This window comes from Anolis sagrei, chromosome Y, assembly GCF_037176765.1.
Source record: "Anolis sagrei isolate rAnoSag1 chromosome Y, rAnoSag1.mat, whole genome shotgun sequence".
In the NCBI taxonomy this organism is placed as follows: Eukaryota; Metazoa; Chordata; class Lepidosauria; order Squamata; family Dactyloidae; genus Anolis; species Anolis sagrei.
In genome coordinates this window covers 64,977,487-64,992,589 of record NC_090035.1, presented here as the reverse complement: position 1 = coordinate 64,992,589, position 15,103 = coordinate 64,977,487, and the positions used below count along the sequence as shown (strand labels likewise).

The 15,103-nt window shown below is 41.5% G+C and overlaps 1 protein-coding gene across 1 annotated transcript in view; it reads right to left on the bottom strand.

The window, feature by feature from the left end:
- Nucleotides 1–15,103, bottom strand: part of LOC137095478 (neural cell adhesion molecule 2-like) — an 83,423-nt gene that overhangs the window by 18,143 nt on the left and 50,177 nt on the right. The window lies entirely within an intron of this gene.

Sequence of the window (15,103 nt, the reverse complement as noted above, 5' to 3'; positions counted from 1 at the left end):
AATGAACATTTCTATAGGCTACCTTTTTTCTACATTCTTGGTCATCAATGGTCATGTAAACAATTTTCTATGTAAAATCTGCAAGTGAGGTCTGAACTGGAGAATTATTTATATATTGACCTTATTAATACCCCGCCTTTCTCTACCCCGGAGGGGACTCAGGGCATCTTACAAATGGCACTGACACAGTGTGCCTCAAAACTTACAAAATTCACCTAAAATGTTTTGAATTCTATGATTCTATGATTCTATGAATTAAAATTACAGCATAATAAACATGATTAAAATATATTCAAAGTTAAATGTATCCAGAGTTCAAGGTCTAAGGCAGTGGCTCTCAACCTGGGATCCCCAGATGCTTTTGGCCTACAACTCCCAGAAATCCCAGCCAGTTTACCAGCTGTTAGGATTTCTGGCAGTTGAAGGCCAAAAACATCTGGGGATCCCTGGTTGAGAACCACTGGTCTAAGGCCATTTCATGATCAATTGCACATAATTCCACATTGATTACTGCACTGCACTATTTTTTGAAAGCCTGCTCCCAGAACCAGGTTTTGTCTCTCTTCCTGAAGGGTAATAGGGAGGCGATTGATCTGAGGTCACTAGGGAGGAAGTGCCACAACCGAGGAGCCACCACTGAGAAGGCTCTGTCTCTCGCCCCCACTAGCTGCTCTTGCGAGGAAGGTGGGACAGAGAGCAGGGCCTCCCCAGATGATCTCAGTCTCTGAGCTGGTTCGTAGGGGAAGATATGTTCAGACACGTAGCCTGGGTCAGACCCATTTAGGGCTTTCTAGGCTAAATTGTGCTTGGTAGCAGACTGGCAGACAGTGGAGCTGACGTAACAGGGGGTTGTGTGCTTCCTGAACGCCTCTCCAGTGAGCAACCTGGCTGTTGCTCGCTGGACCAGTTGAAACATCCAAACAGTCTTCAAAAACAACCCCACATAGAGCGTGTAGCAGTAATCTATATGGGTTGTAACCACCATTGCCAAGTCAGACTTCCAAGTCGGCTGATGAACTCTTCTTCAGCTTCAAACAGACAGCCATGTTCTCCAGTAGGATGTCTCACTACTCCATTCCCATCGGGTTTTCTCTGGCTGATGTCTCTGTGTGTTTTTCCAACTTTTTAATTTTTTATAAAATTTAAAACACAAAAAGAAAAGCAACAAAACTTTTGATTACATAAGCATAAACATACTTAAACAATGATTACCTAACAAATATACATCTCTGTAGTGGAAACTGAAAATTCACTGGAAAAAGAGATGACAGACCAACAGCCACAGTTTCAATTAGTTTTATTTTGGCTGAAGGTGACAGCCCAGCTTTGATGGAAAAAGAAATTGCCAACCCCTCCCCCCCACTTTAGTCAGTAATTAAGTTTATAGCTCTCTCTCTCGCTCTCGCTCTCTCTCGCTCTCTCTCTCTCGCTCTCTCTCTCTCTCTCTCTCTATATATATATATATATATATTCTATATTTATATCCCACCTTTCCCAGTGCATGTACACAAGAGTTTTTACTAAGAGTCTGTTTCCCTGAAATCACCTGATTTACAAGAAATCACAAGGTTATACAAGTCTACTAAGTTTCTACTTTACTCACATGCACCCTCTAGCCATCAGCGGTGGACACGTACACACACTGAGAAAGTTGCAATTTCTTTTGTCTCCCTCTTATCTCTACTCTATCTTTAATTCTAAAACTACTAAACTATACATAAATTAGTTTTAAATGGGGATTTCCAGTTTCTCTTTTTCCAGTTTCTCTATAAATTTAACATTTTTCTTTCACTTTCTATCCAATCAATTGTTTATTTCTGCTTGTTTAAACATTTACAGGTGAATATCCCAATGTTTTATGTCTGTACACAAACCTGTACATAAAGTGTTTACTTTTCCCTCAGATATATATTGATAAAATGGTTTCCAGTGTTCTAAGCATGTGTCCTTCAAAAACATTGCAAATTTGTGTGTGTGTGTGTGCGCGCGCGCTCTGTTCGTTTTGAGTGACATCATAACTCAAAAACCGTTAGACTAATTGCCACCAAATTTGGCCACATGACAACTACTAAGCCAAGGAGTGACCATCACTAAAAAAATTGATTTTGTCATTTGGGAATGGTAATTTCTGGAATTTATAGTTCACCTACAGTTAAAGAGCATTCTGAACTCTACCAATGATGGAAGTGAACCAAACTTGGCACACAGGACTCCCATTACCAACATAAAACACTAGAAGGTTTTGGTGGGCATTGACCTTGAGTTTTGGAGTTGTAGTTCACTTACATCCAGAGAGCACTAAACAATGAAGGATCTAGACCAAACTTGGCATGAATACTCCATATGCTCAAATACGAACACAGATGGAGTTTGGGGTAAGTAGACCTTGACATTTGGGAATTGTAGTTAGTGGGATTTATAGTTCACCTGCAATCAAAGAGCATTCTGAACCCCACAAATGATAGAATTGGGGCAAATTTCCCACACAGAACCCCCATGACCAACAGAAAATACTGTGTTTTCTGGTGGTCTTTGGCAACCCTTCTGACACCCCCTCACGACCCCCCCCCCCCAGGGATCTTGCCCCCTAGGTTGAAAAATGCTACCTTAAGGCCATTCAGTTCAATTCTCTTCACCAGAGCAAGAAAACATAATCAAAGCCCTCCTGACAAAGAGCCATCCAGCCATAGCTAAAGATAGATACATATGTATTGTCGAAGGCTTTCATGGCTGGAATCACTGGGTTGTTGTAGGTTTTTTCGGGCTATATGGCCATGGCCTAGAGGCATTCTCTCCTGACGTTTCTCTCCTGACATAGATACATATGATTCACACACACGCGCGCACACATGCACATGACAGATATAGTATAATAGATTTGAAAGTGACCCCTAAAGAAGGACAATTTTATGTTGCATGTTCCAGAGTAGGCAAACCAGACAATCTCTTCATCAACACTCACAAAGAAATAACAAGAAATACTGTTTACCCACAGGCATAAAGAAATTACATATATTAGAAATCAACACTTTCTCATTACTTTATTTTCCAGATCGCCAAACTGGGCCACTGCAATGTGTGACAGGGGACGACTAGTATCTAATAATTTCCACATCTTGACTGTCCAGTCTTCTATAGTTGATGTTTCTGTCTTTTTCCATTATTAACCATATAAGATTCTCTCATGGTCCTTTTTATCTGATCATCCAACAGTCCTAGTAGTGTGAATTCTGGCATGAAGTTTATTCTTGTCTAATATTTCTTGGATTACCCTAGTAATTTGTTTCCAGAATTTTTGGCCTTTTTACACATTCACCTGCTGATCATTTTGTGTGCTGTTGCAAACCTTAACAATTACTTTATATTAGTTGAGTCAGTGGTGATTGGGGACTCAGTTCAGTTAGGAAGGGGTGCTATTTACATCCTATCCCACTTCAGTTGGGAGCGAAAGGTGCTTTTCACATCCTATCACACTTAAATATGTACCACAACTTGGAGTGCCACTTAAAAATTCAGAATCACTGCCATGGGTGCTTCCAGCCACCATAGTCTTCTGCCAGAGGTAAGGGGACATAGAAATGTTGACCTCCTGATCCATTACTTATTGTGATGCAAAAATGCTCATTCTACTAATTTTCTGAGCAACACATTGATGTTATAGTAATTTGAACAGGAATGGAAGGAATAACAACAGCTCCAAAGATCCGGCACTTTTTTCTTGTGCATGTAATGCTCAAAAGTGTATTGTGTTTATTTTATTTTACCTATTTAAAGATTTGCACAAACTAGCAAAAGATCTCAGAAAATGACATGAACAACAGAAAAACTGAAGTTAAGGAAAATCATGTGCCAGGAACAATTTGGCTTGCTGAACCATTGCTTGAGGTTTAATGAAGTTGGGCTGTCAAAGAATGGCTTGTACCTCAGGAATATTTTTGTTAAGAGCTTATTATCAAGAGGGCTTTAAACTGAGCTGTCTGGGGAAGGAGACTGTATTTGGATAGTCCAAAGTTTATTAGAAGAGAATAGCCCACCAAGTTAACCTTGGGAAACAAGATGAACTTGAACTCTTAATTCTATTCTATTCTATTTGTTGTTGATCCACTCCTTTGGGCTTCACGCAAATCTACCATTTGTCAAAATATACGATTCTGTGTTTTTCTTTTCCATTTATGGCTGAATAGCTTAACCATTGGTTCATCCCATCTGGTTTGATTTTTGCCCAAGGGCTACTTGTTGTCTCTTGGTATCTAGTTCATTAGTCGCCATGTCCATCAGTTGTCTTTTGTTCATGCTATATACCCTGCCAATCTTCTTTTTGCCTCATAGATCTCATTGACCACACCATGTACCCCAGTTCTTTGACAAAAGCTCTTTTGTTTCTGACATGATCTTGTCACATCACACATCCTTCTTTCCATTGCTCTCTGAGTCACTGCCTTAATATAATATATTATATTATAACATCTAATATAACATAGCAAATGGGATATAATTAGCATCACTGAAACCTGGTGGGACAAACCTCATAACTGGAATGCAGTAATTATCTATTTTTTAACTGACATGTGTATATAACAGAGAATGCCGATCCACACATTTGCAGCCATTATAGTGTCCTGCCATATCTGTTCATCAAATTGCATCTTGCGGGTGGGACTGGACTGAAAGCATCATTCTTTAGTGCCTTGCTCTCTGATTCATGGGACTCCTTTGGTTGGCAGCTGTGTGGCTTTTAAAGGTTTTGGGTAACTTTAGTGATCATAGCAATGGTTTCACCATTGTAAATGTAGATGCCAACCTTTACAAGGTTGCATCTCTAGATACAAGGTTGCATCTCTTTATAACTGAATTATAAAAACCGAACAGGATACCATCCATCTGAAGCAATTTTGCAACACTTTAAAATGCTTTTTTATGACTATATTGCCTTGAAGCATCAGGAACACATCAAAAGGTCTCAGAAGCAAGCCATCTCCCAAATTCAACAAGCATGATCTTCAAGGTTATTGAGTATATCTATTTTTCCTCAAGACATAAAAAATTGAGAAGTGGGCTTTTTTGTATATGAGGATGTGTTCCTGGTGTAATATGATTTCAGACTGATACGATTCTGGATTTCTTTCATGAGATTGTCAGACTAGATCGGAATCACTCAATATTGGAAGGATGTGATGGAATTGTCAGTATTAGAATAAAAGATATATTATCGAATGCGGCATGTGTGACAAGAATAACCAAGCAAAAGGTTCCTTTATTCCACCAGCTTCCAAGAATGATGAATTGTCGCATGACTTTTGATCTGCAGATGATTTTGTTCATTTTCCTCCCTATTTCCTGTTTATGTCAAAGGCAATAAAATTATAAGATCAAAGAACCCTCCCATTTGTTGAACTGTCAAGGCTATTTTGTAATGGTAACATTGTGTATACTGGCTCATGTAATACTATTCTATTTAAAGTATATGTTTTCTGTGCACAGCGGAGGATAGGAAGTTTGAGGCCATCCCTACAGTGTTCCCATTGAAATCAATAGGAACAGTTAGTAATGACTAATTAAATCCCCATTGATTTCAATGTGTTTACTCTTAGGTATCCCGGTCGCACAATTGGTTAAACCGCTGAGCTGCTGAACTTGCTGATTGAAAGGTTGCAGGTTCAAATCTGGGGAGCAGCATGAGCTCCCACTGTTAACCCCAGCTTCTGCCAACCTAGCAGTTCAAAAACATGCAAATGTAATTAGATCAATAGGTACCACTCTGTCAGGAAGGTAACGGCGCTCCATGCAGTCAGGCAGGCCACATGATCTTGGAGGTGTCTATGGACAACACCAGCTCTTTGGCTTAGAAATGGAAATGAGCACCAACCCCCAGAGTTAGGCAGAAAACCTTTACCTACATCTATCCAGTATTTGTAGGCAATTTCATATTTTTAAAAGCTCATATGACTGGGACTCCAAGACTCTTGGACAAACTTTCTCCATCATTGACATTTGGGTAGTTGCTTATATAAGAAATAGATCCTTATCTCTAAAGGGTTCACATTTGCAGGGAAATAGGATCTTCATGCAAATAAAGTGGAGTGCAGGAAAGACAAGGTTGGAAGACAAAACTCATTTTTAGAAAGACATTTGATTATCCCTGATCACAATTAAATTTCTGGCCATTGCAATCCTTGTAACCCCATGTCATGTTTCCTGACCATGGCCTACTTTGGATGTTTGTGGTGGCATGCATACATGGTGGTGATACTATCAGACCAGCCAGTCTAACAGTACTCTGAAAAACACTAAAGGGAGAAAACTGTAAGAGCATCATTCATCCCAATGGCACAAATCTGCAAATCTAACAACAAGAGATCTTATTTTGATGTACCTTCAAGTTTTTCTTTTTCAGGTCATGGCGGTGCTAAGAAGAACATATCATGGAGGTTTCTGGGGCTCAAAAAATGTGCCTAAAATCCCAAAATTATATTCAACTACAAAAGGTTTTCTTCTTCTCTAGTAACACAAGAACAAAGATCATTCACTGGAATGATGTGCAGATAAAAGCAGGTCACTGTGGATGGTGAAACTGTGAAATGTTCCACAGGCCTATATTCACTAAAGCAGTGGTTCCCAACCTGTTGTCCATGGACCACCAGTGGTCCGCAAGAACTAAAATATAGTCCATGGCCTCACCATTACTACACCATTGCACGAAAGTGACTGGTCTCATGAAACCCTTTTATAGTGCCAAGGCTTATTAAATATAGTTTTCTGTGGGTGAGCAGATGACGTCTACTGGATGGCATACGTTCTGTATTGGAAACTAGCGCTGATGTGGTCTATCCAGTGCAGTTTTTTGAATCAGCATCCCAAATAACCAAACTGAATCTAAAGTTGACCAAAAACAGACTTATAACCCTTTTGGTACTAATGTTGGAGAGTGGTCCCTGGTGAAGTGGTTCCAGGTTTTAAAAAAAAGGTTAGGAATCTTGTCTTCAACAATAAAACAGTCTATTCTGTGAACTTCTGATCCCATAGCCAGGATTGAAACATTCACACCTACCTCCAACAGACAATAGTTCTTTCTTCCACCCTAGACTTACTACAGATATATAAACCCAATTTACCTAGTTTCGAACAGACCTCACAAATTCTGAGGATGCCTGCCAAAGATGCAGGCAAAACGTCAGGAAAGAATGCTTCTAGAACATGGCCATACAGCCCGAAAAACCTACAACAACCCAGTGATTCCAGTCATGAAAGCCTTCGATAATACATTAGCTAAGCCTCTTCTAAATGAGACAAGAACAGTGTAATTTGTTAACTGTAGGAAATAACATGGCTGCATCTTGATTGAGCTGAGAGGAGAAACCCAAGGGGTTTAAAGGAGCTTTAGGTTCTAAATGAAGACTCAGACTTTTCAGATCTTGGCAGAGTGGAATTCTCCAGGGTGCCGAATTCAGGGTGCACTTCAGTAATTGAAAGGGAGAATGAGTTACATTATTTACATCTCCTACATCTATCAGCTCCAGCTCCTCATGCGGGAACATGAGAGAAGCCTCCCACAAGGATAATAAAACATCAAAACATCTGGGCATCCCCTGGGCAACGTCCTTGCAGATGACCAATTGTCTCACACCAGAAGCAACTTGCAGTTTCTCAAGTCACTCCTGACATGACAAATAAATAAATAGATAAATAAATAAATAAATAAACTTGTGGTGTCACTCCAGAGAGTGATCTATCCTCATGTTCACTTGCTTGCTAAACAGATTTTTTTGAGCATGAGATGAAGCAATATGGTCAAATCAGCAAGAGTACTAGGTGTCTCCACTTGCACAACAGGTTAAACCCTTGTGCCGGCAGGACCGCTGACCAAAGGTTCAGCAGTTTGAATCCAAGGAGTGGGATGAGCTCCCATTTGTTAGCTCCAGATTCTCATGTGGGGACATGAGAGAAGCCTCACACAGAGTGCTGAAACATCTGGGTGTCCCCTGGGCAATGTCCTTGCAGACAGCCAATTCTCGCACACCAGAAGCGACTTGCAGTTTCTCTTATTGTTCAACCACCCTACAAGTGCAGGTTGTGTGCTCAACTTAGAAGGGTGGTTTCCCATCAAGGATTTTAAAAAAACAACATTCCCCAGTTCTACCCACTAGAATACACGTAGGCAAATTCCAAATGGGATCCTTTAGGGATGGATGTTATTTGGACCAAAGTCTCAGGAAACAATGGGGAGATGATTATGATGCAAGCATCTGGTCTCATCTTTCCAGGTAATGAAGATCCTCTTTTGAGCTTGGATGCAGAAACAGGTTGGAAAACCATTATCTGCTTCTCTGAGCAAGGTAAACATGGAACAGGGGACAGTGAAGATAAATAAAGCACTGACTACACTATGGTCTTTGTCAAGAGACAGAAACATCCTGTATTGTTTTTCCCCCTTCACTTTGTATTCTTGATCTTATTGTCCTGTCCCTGCATACACACCCAATTGTATGGGGACAATGTCATAGGGACTTCAGTGACGCAAGGAAAAAACAGCCCTTGTAAATAAATTCGGCACCAAATATTCAGGACTGGAATGAAGTCAAGTCTCCAAACTCTGGCTACATTTCCTTTTCCTAATTTAGAAGCAAACTGTAGAGTTCAAAGAGCACCCTAGCTTTTTGGACATGCTCTGCAAATGCTCTTTGCACCTCAACCTCCTGTTTCTGTTGAGATAATAGTCAAGCAGCTTTAGGAATTTAAAAAAAATGTAATGTCTTGTGTCCTTCTCATATTTCAAAATATGATGAGCCAGGCTTGCTGTATTTCAGTAACAGTAGTAAAAGGAGATGAACAGATGTCTCTGTTGGGGGAAAATCTGTCCAAGCAGCATCCATGACCTATTTTTATGCTACCTCTTCTGCTGCTGCTGTAGTTACAGTAGCCAATGCGACATTAGGTTATGCTTGCCAACCTGGATGTTGCAAAATCATAGAATCACAAAACATCGGCCTATTCAAATGCCCAACTAGTCCAATCCCTTGTCCCACAAGAACACACAATGGAGTGTTATGCGAAAGATAGAATTTTTCGTTCCAACTTTGCCGGTTCCCAAGAGTCCAGTAAGAAAATAAGAAGAGCCATGTTGGATTAGACCATAGGCCTACCTGCTCCAGCTTTTTATATAAGCAGTGACATACTGGTCCTGTTACTTGAAGGGTTGCATAGCCATCAGAACTAGTTCTAATTCTCTTTTCAAGGTTAACTGCCATCATTGGGTGTGTATGTGCCTTCAAGTCACCTGGTGATCTCATGTATTTCATAGGACTATTTAGACAAAGAATATCTGTATCTTGGGAGGTCTGACTTGGCCACGGTGGTCCACGCTCTGGTTATATCCTGAATAGATTACTGCAACTCACTCTACGTGGGGTTGCCTTTGAAGACTATTCAGAAACTTCAGTTAGTCCAATGCTCAGCAGCCAGGTTGCTCATGGGAGCAGGGTACAGGTAGCGCACAACTCCCTTGTTACGCCAGCTCCACTGGCTGCCTATTAGCTTCTGAGCACAATTCAAAGTGCTGGTTTTAACCTATAAAGCCCTAAATGGTTCCAGCCCAGTTTACCTGACTGAATGCATCTCCCGCTACAAACCATCAAGGACTTTAAGATCATCTGGGGACGCCCTGTTCTCGGCTCCACCGCCATCACAGTTGCATTTGGTCGGGATGAGAGACAGGGCCTTCTCCGTGGTGACCTTTCAACTGTGGACCTCCCTCTCTAATGAAGTTAGACCTGTCCCCTCCCTCCTGACCTTCTGGAAGAAACTTGCCATCATGCCGACCACATGACCTTGGAGGTGTCTACAAACAACCACGGCTCTTCGGCTTAGAAATGGAGATGGGTACTAACTCCCAGAGTCAGACACGGCTAGACTTAATGTCAGGGGGAAACTGACATTAAGTCAATAATGTTCATTGTTTCACGCAAGGGCATCAATTTGAATGAGATCATTGTAATGGGAAGGGTAACTCTTTGATGAAGAGGGTTTCCATACTGGCAAGTTTTCTTTTCACCCCCTCCCCTCCCCTAGATATGCATGCTTATTGGGGAAATACAAATTTTGCATCTCCACTACAATTTGGGGAATTTATGTGGGATACTAATAGCCTAGATTTATACACATATACATACTGTATGTTTCATCAGAATGCTCTGAAGATAAGTTTTCTTATTACATTACCTGGAAGAGCTAGTGGGAGGGTGTTTGATCAGGGTAAGAGCAAAGTTGTAGGCTCCAGCGAAGAGCAAAGTTATGGGTTCTGCTGTTAGCTACTGTCAACCTAGCAGGAAGGTAATGGCGCTCCAAGCAATCATGCTGGCCACATGACCTTGGAGGTGTCTATGGACAATGCCAGCTCTTTGGCTTAGAAATGGAGATGAGCACCACCCCACAACTAGACTCAATGTCAGGGGAAACCTTTACCTTATCCACTCTTGCATTCCATCTGTTTCAAGCTGCTATTTTGGTTGATGGTTAGCCTACTGCCTTGCCCTCCTCCACTCCAGCATTTCAGTCCCATAGCTTGTCTCCTGCATCCATTGCCAAGAGTTCTTTGATGCTGCCTGTGCTTTCTCTGTTGGGAACTAGTGATCCAAAAGACATTGTTGCCTGCCCTGTGGCCCTTTTTTTTTTGCCAAATCCTCACCTTACCAAGTGATCCCACATCCCCAGGGCTGACCTCTCTGGGTCCGTCACAAAGGCAGCTGCCTTGGGAGATTCCCAAACATTGGAAAAGGAGTGAGAGACCTGGGACACAAAATAATAAGTTGGACAAAAGGTTCAGAAAGGATCCCTTCAGTTGACCAAGAGTCAGGGTCAAAGCTTTGTACTGTAAAAAGGGGGAAATAGAGCTCTCCTTGAGTTTGTCCACAAGTGAATCTGAGGAAAAGTGGCAATCCTATCATTTTGCTGGGACAAGAGCAGGGAGACAACTTGAATGTTGCAGAGTTTAAGGCAGTTATGGGAGATATCTAAAGAAAACAAGATTACACTAAAACAAAAGATATCTTCTGATTATTTTTTTCATGTCAGGAGCGACTTGAGTAACTGTGAATTGCTTATGTCAGTGGAAAACCTTTACCTTTTTTTTCATGTCAGGAGTGACTTGAGAAAATGCAAGTCGCTTCTGGTGTAAGAGAATTGGCCTTCTGCAGGGATGTTGCCCAAGGGATGCCTGGATGTTTTACCATCCTTTGGGAGGCTTCTCTCATGTCCCCGCATGAGAAGCTGGAGCTGACAAACAGGAGCTCTCCCTGCTCCCTGGATTTGAACTGCAGACCTTTCGCTCAGCAGTCCTGCTGGCACAAGGGTTTAACACATTGTGTCACGCCATTTTTGTGATGTAACTGTACCTTTTTAGTTGTAATGTTTCAGAAGTATAATGTCGCAGAATGAAGATGAAGGATTCCTCATAATTCAAGTGCTGGCTCATGTTTTGCTTTGAATTGTTGGCTTGTGGTCTTTTGTCCATGCAGCAAGAAGATGGAAAGCACTTTTTACCACTCTTTGGAAAAGAACACTCCTTGGAAAAGAAAATAATGGTAGCCATTTATGGCTATGTTTTTAAAAAAATATTTTTATTAATGCCATATAGCAAAGTTTTACATTTTTGATAAATAAAAGGGTTAAAAGGCATAGAAAAAAGAGAAAGAAAATAAAAGAAGAAGAAAGAAGAGAAAAGAATAATAAAAAATATTTGGAAAAAGAAAAATCCACATAAAAATATGGGAGGAAATGGTTTCACTTCCATCCACTCCTAGGTAGGTATTTTCATCTTCTTTATGTGATTATATTCTAGGTATTTAACCTATCTTTGTTCTAATTCTTCTGCTTCCACTTTCTTACAGTCTTTGTCTTGCAAACTTTTTTCTTTTATTTTCTATTCCCACTTTCTACCTTGCTATGTTTAACAAATGGACAAATGGGGAAAGGTTAATTTAAGATGTAACTATAATTGTCCTACGTAATTTGGGGGGAGTAATTAGCCTAATTACTTTGGAACATGCTGAACATGTTCCCCACCCATCTGTTTTAAAGGAAACCTCCTTGCCTCTTATAGTTTCCTTCACTCTGCTTATAAACAACACTAACTTCCTTTTTCCCCTTTGTACTTTCCCAATCTGTGGTCATAAAGTTTATCTGTTGCTGTTATTGTGGTTTTAAATAGTTTCCACACATCCCGAAGAGACATGACCCTCCTGTCTCCCCCTTAGGCACAAAGACGTGCCTAATGCAATGGTCACATTCTTCCTTGGAAATGTTCCACTCAGACCTGTGAGACATGAAACACTACTGGAAGTATGCCCAAACATTTTGCTGGCTAGGAACAAGATGCCAACCCACCCATAGAGATGAACAGAAGCTGACTGAACTATAGTAGGGTCTTGTTCATTAGGGCAAAGAGGACACTTACATAGTCTGCTCCCCGCTCCACTCCATATTTCCTCAACAGTTGACTGTTTCTCACCTCATAATAATGCCTTAATTGGAGAGTGAAGTGGCTAGAAGATGTGGTAGAGATCACCCACCTCATCACATCGAAAGGGAAAAGCATAGGTGGCCATCCCTTTAAGAGTAGAGAATTGGCCCTCTTATATCACCAGCAGTCCCGTTTCAAGTTCTGCCTCCCCATCACACTCACACATGGAAATTTAAGAGCTGGCAATATATTCATCTTACTTACTTACTTAGATGATCCCTCGTAGCCTGAGGATGATGGTCCTCCAAGTCTGGTGTCTTGGCAGTGGGTTCGTAGGTGGCTATGGAGCCCTATTTTTGATCTGCATGTTCTTCCGCAGTGAGGAAATTGGTTTCCAGATGGAAGGCAGTCCTGGACAGGGATGGCTTGACGCGCCTTCCTCTTGGCATGTTTCTCCCTTTTGCCCTCAATTTGTGCCTCTTTGAATTCCACAGCACTGCTGGTCACAGTTGACCTCCAGCTAGAGTGCTCAAGGGCGAGGGTTTCCCAGTTCGCAGTGACTATGCCACAGTTTTTAAGGTGGGCTTTAAAACTGTCTATAAATCTCTTTTCCTGTCCACCAACATTACGTTTCCCGTTCTTGAGTTTGGGATTATATTAACTGTTTTGGGAGATGATGATTGGGCATTTGGACAGTATGGCTAGTCCAGTGGAGTTGATGGTATAGGAGGAGGAGGAGGAGGAGGAGGAGGAGGAGGAGGAGGAGGAGGAGGAGGAGGAGGAGGAAGAAGAAGAAGAAGAAGAAGAAGAAGAAGAAGAAGAAGAAGAAGAAGAAGAAGTTTATTTTTCTACCCCACCTTCATCTCCTGGAGGGGACTCGGGGGGCTTACATGGGGCCAAGCCCAAGGCAACATACAATTAAAAACATAACAATAACATATTAAAATAGAATAAAAACAGCATAAGCAGTAATAAACAAACATCATAAGCAACAACAGGGATAACTGGGTTGTTGTAGGTTTTTCAGGCTATATGGCCATGGTCTAGAGGCATTCTCTCCTGACGTTTTGCTTGCATCTATGGCAAGCATCCTCAGAGGTAGTGAGGTCCTCACTACCTCTGAGGATGCTTGCCATAGATGCAGGCGAAACATCAGGAGAGAATGCCTCTAGACCATGGCCATATAGCCCGAAAAACCTACAACAACCCAGTGATTCTGGCCATGAAAAGCCTTCGACAACAGGGATAACCTTTAGACTCATTTTTTGGGGGAATAGGAGGCCAGTATACAAAATGAGTTAAAGGATAGGCTGGTCAATAAGGTGGATAGAACATATAGTAGCATAGGAATAGTGCAATTAAACAGGATCATTTCAGATTACTTAAAAGTATAGTAATCAAACATAGGAATTTGAATTCAGGTCATGGTTAGAGACCATCTCTTAAAGGAGCTGTCAGTCGAATGTACAACAAAACATCCATGTCTTTAATTCCTTACGGAATGTGGATAGGGAGGGTACCAGCCTAATCTCCCGGGGGGGGGGGGGGGAGTTCCAGAGATAAGGGGCCACCACTGAGAATGCCCTTTCTCACATCCCCACCAACCACGCCTGAGACAGGGATGGGAGCGAGAGAAGAGCATCCCCGAAAGATCTTAAGGACCGTGTGGGCTCGTAGGGGAGGATGCGGTCACGAAGATAAGCAGGTCCTGAACCATTTAGGAGCATCACTTCAATGCTGATGGTCTTTGCTTCTTCCAAGCATACTGTCATTTGTCCGCCTGTCTTCCCAAGAGATTTTCAGGATTTTTTGGAGGCAAGGCTGATGGAATCATTCCCAGAGTTGAATGTGATGTTTGTAGACAGTCTGCGTTTCACAGGCATATTGCTATACAAATGTCACACTCAACTCCTGGAATGATTCCATCAGTGTTGTCTCTGAAAAATCCTGCAAATCTCTTGGGTTGGGAGGACAATAGCTTTATAAACAAGCACCTTTGTCTTCCTACAGATTCATCTTACATTAATCACAAGGTCAGTATTACCTTTTTGTTTTGAATCAAAAGAACCAACAATATCCAAAAACCAAGAGATCCCTTGCCCTGCCGAAAGCCCCTTTCATTACAGGAGACTGACACCAGTTTTAAACCCCTCCTTTCATGGTATCCTATGGTTCTGTATCAAACCCCATATGATACAAGAGACAGTGATCCAGGTTAAAACCATTTCTTTCTATGGGATCCTATGGTTATGCATCAAACCCCATTGGAAATAGAGACTGCTGATGTTTGGGTAATGAAACAGGATGGGAAACTTTTGATAGTTCCCATCACACCTGTTTTTCAGTTGTAAACATGGGAGTAAAGTGTGATAAGAGACAGCGGTTCTGAACACAATTGTTGGCCCATGTTCAGAGTTCCGTCCGTTCAAAACATTTCTGCCTCTTTTCAGCCCAGGAACATGTGATATGTTTCATGCCTTTCCATGCTTAAAAAGAGGCTGAAGTATCGTACAAGAGGGAAATTTCTAAATGTGATGAAGTCAATTGCCCCTTTTCAGGACACCTCTGCCTCTTTTAAGTCACAGAGGGCTATGTATGAGAGCCAGAAGAAATGTAACTCATCTGATGAGCTCAAGTGCCCCTCCATGC